Raw genomic sequence first — 3,831 nt, 5'->3', positions numbered from 1 at the left:
CTCATAGTTCCATAATATATTCCATCATGGCAGGTAAGTCATTGTAGTAGGAGCTTGCAGCAGTTCCTCATATTGCATACATAGTCAGGCAGCAGAGGAAAATTACTGTTAGTATTCCAGGCCCTCTTCACTTTTATTACATTTGGGCAGCAATAATCAAACCCCATTTAATCCAATCTGAGCAATCTCTCACAAGCATACCCACACAGTTGTCTCCACATTGTCTTTCTTTACTTTACTGGACATGGGTGTAGTTTTTTCATATTTGGCTGTTTCAAGTAATAATTCAATGAATGAAAAATTCTGAATGGAAGCATTGTCATGTATATTATTCTTGATTCATCATTTTTTCCTATCAGTCCTTAAATCTATCATTTTACTCTTTCTTCCCTGAAATGTTTCTGCTGAAAAAAATATGTTGATATTATCATTGTAATCCTCTTGTATGGTGAACCACTTTTTGTTACTATTTTCACAATTGTTTCTTTGACTTTGATTGCTGCTAGTCTAATCATGTTGGAAGTTGGCAAAGTTTCCCTACTTAAACCATCTATAACTATGTAAGAATCATGACTATAGATATTGGTTTACTTAACACTCAGGAAGCTTTTGTCATTCTTTTCAATAAATTTCTGTTAGAAAAACAAGTGAAACTATTTTGTGGTACTTGAAAACCATTTTGTGTGACTTGAAAACAATTTTGTATGACTTAGAATATATTAGTTTCCACAAGGCTGCTCAGTAAGGAGTGAAGCCCCAAGACAAACTCTGATGTATTAATGAATGAACAGAACCACAAGGCAGCTCCACTAGGAGCCAAACCTAGGATAGGCTTTGATATGCCAATGAACTAACCCCACGATGACATTGATATGTTAGTGAACCAGCGATAAACTATGAGCCACAACAGTGCAAATTGTACCCAATTAAATACTACAAAAATTGGAACTTTGAAAATGGCCCCCATTATCCTACTGCTGTGCTCCTGAGACAGGGCTTCTTTGAGATTGGTCTGGGTGTGGCTCTGACTCCTGTGACCTCACACCATTGTTGAGCTCACATATGCCTGCTTATCAGTGCTGGCCAGTGACTAAGACTCTCAACGACCATCTGGAACCTCCACTAGTGCCATCCATTGGGCTTGCCACAGCTGAAGTATTTCATGACAGATATAGCATACTCCCCAAATGTCCTAACCTGAGAGGATTCCCCAGTGACACTTTGCAGCCAATTTCTGCCTCATCAACCATTCCCACTCCAGGAAACATCTTTTTACATAGGACTACCATAAACTTCATAATATCATCTTTTTATAACAAATGATTGTGTGAATAAATCAAGCAACATTTCAAAGAAATCTCATATGGAAATTTGAATTTTCAAGCCCCTCGCAGCCCACTGGCTGTTCTCTTCTCACTTTCTGTCAGTGTCTCCTGCTCTGTTCATTCTGACCACAAAATGCATATGTTTATTTATGTGATGGTGTCATTGTATTTCAAATGTTCCATAAGCATTCTTGTCTGCTTTTTATTTTTTTATTGTTACTGTGGATAACTATAAATTACCTGTCTCCTAATTAACTGATTCTCCCTCACCTTCATCTAGTTTTCTATTGAACCTTTCTGCTGAATTTTGAATTCACAAATTTACCATTTCCACTCCATTATTTCTATGTGATTTCTGTTTCTGTGTTGAAATTCTCATTTTGTTCATTTATCATTTTTTTCTGATAATAGTTACTTCTCTTTCTGTTCTCTTGTGCCACATAGACCTTCATTAAGATGATGATTTTAAAGTATTTATTGGCCAATCTAGAGACCTCTATTTTTTTGGAGTCAGATGTTAAGATTTATTTTGTTGCTATGCTGACATAATGTTTCCAAGATTTTTTAAGTTCCTCAGAGCCCCATATTACTGTTTGATTTGAAAAAAATGTTTACTTCCTCTAGCCTTTACCAACTGGATCTGAAGAGAAAGATCTTTACGAGTTCGTCTTTCTAGAGACTCTGGTCATAGTCTTTTGTCTGTAGCTATAGTTGTTCTACTTCTCTTGTTCTCTGCTGTAGTCAACTGATTTTAGTGTTAAAGGTCCTTATATAGCTCATTTCCAGTACAGTATTTGTTTATTTTTTGTGTGTGATTTGTGTGTGTGTTTGTGTGTGTGTGTGTTTGTGTGTGTGTGTGTGTGTGTGTGTGTGTGTGTGTGTGTGTGTGTGTATGGAGGTCAGAGGATGGCCTCAGTATTGTAAGACCAGCACACAGTGAAACCACCAAACTAGACAACTCCATGGGTAGAAAGAAAGGTTTACTGAGGATAAAATTTCCAGAGCTATCTCTCTCCAGGGGCAGACAGAAGCAAAATAGTGGAAAAGCAAGCAGATTTTTATTTGTTATTCAGCAGTTTAAGGGTTTTTGAGCTGATATATGCTATTTTGATTGACCAGAAATGAGATGCTTTTACCTGAAGTAGTTGACCTTTGTGGGTGGATTAAAGGAGGTTCATGGTAAACAAAAACCCACCATATGAGAATCTTGAGGAATGCTGGATTTAGGTTACTGTTTAACTAATAACAATCATGTTTACTCAGTCAGAGTCCTTCCATTTAGGGAACTATCAGCAGCATTGCCATAAAGGGTGATGATAGTCTTCTGGTTACTAGTGACTGTAGTGGGTAGCCATCCCAGCTTGGATCTGGAAGTTCCAACCCCCATTGAGACTCTGGCAACTGTCACGCCTACGAGGTAGGGCCAGGGGAGGCGTCTGGATACCCGAGTCCTGGATGGGCGAGCACTCTCTCTGTTCCTGGACCCTAGGCAGTGGAGGTTGGCTGAGCAGAGCACCAGAGAACACCGCTGGACTTGCCATACACCTTCCCCAGACCCCGCGATCTACCTATCCCTTCATTTGTAAGTTACCCACTAAATAAATCTTCCTTTTAACTACGTGGAGTGGCCTTAATAATTTCACCAATATCTGGCGCCCAACGTGGGGCATGAACCCACAACCCTGAGATTAATAGTCTCATGCTCTACCGACTGAGCTAGCCGGGCTAATTTCACCAATAAGTGACTGCTGCCTGTGGGCAATTGAAGAGGGAATTCTGCAACACTGGTCTAAAACAGTGGCTCAAGCTGTCAGATGCTGGTAGGAAAACTAAAGAAATTCTGTCAGAAACTTCTGGTTTTTGACTGTTGGGTTATTTCACTAATTCTTTCCTGAAGGAACCTGAAGAGACAAGGATCAGTCATTATGAGATGGACAGAGACCAGTGGGTTAAGGAGGGGTAGAAGCCAGGGACCCAGAGAAGACCGTACTGAGAATCCCACATTGGGATCATGTCCTGGAGACTACAGTTTGTTAACCAGTTCGTGTAAGTTTGTAATCCGTTCTTCCATTTGGCTGGGCTTGTTCACAAGTAGCAACATTCTGCATTAAGGATGAGCTAAGTGCCTCCATTTTCAGTGGTCAGCAAATTGAGGGCCCTTGAGTTTAGCAGGTCCACCAAGGCTGGTTATCTAACAGAGCAGGAAATAGGGACCATAAATAGACTTGTCTATACACTGGTAGAACTTGGAGAGACACCAGAAGAGGTTTCTTTCCAGGACTAGTGAGGGTCCCAAATATAAAATATTAGTATATGCTGGTAGAGGTTAGGACTGAGTATAGCTGGTGAAGAGGAAGTCACCTGTTATCTCTAAAGATTAGAGTGGTACCAGTGGCAATGAAGGACAGGTAATGATTTTGGGGTTACAGAGCATGGAGTTTAGGGTTATGTGCATAAGATGGATATCTGCCACAGGGATTGTTGCAGGAGAATGTGTAGGATATTA

The 3,831-nt window shown here is 40.0% G+C and overlaps 1 non-coding gene across 1 annotated transcript; it reads right to left on the bottom strand.

Moving 5' to 3' along the window:
* Positions 1-2,978: 2,978 nt before the first annotated feature.
* On the bottom strand, positions 2,979-3,051 carry Trnan-auu (transfer RNA asparagine (anticodon AUU)). Its single transcript has one exon. It is a non-coding gene; the product is annotated as a tRNA-Asn (tRNA).
* Between the last annotated feature and the right edge of the window lie 780 nt (positions 3,052-3,831).

This window comes from Peromyscus maniculatus, chromosome X (genome assembly GCF_049852395.1).
Source record: "Peromyscus maniculatus bairdii isolate BWxNUB_F1_BW_parent chromosome X, HU_Pman_BW_mat_3.1, whole genome shotgun sequence".
In the NCBI taxonomy this organism is placed as follows: Eukaryota; Metazoa; Chordata; class Mammalia; order Rodentia; family Cricetidae; genus Peromyscus; species Peromyscus maniculatus.
This window is presented reverse-complemented; position numbering and strand designations above follow the sequence as displayed.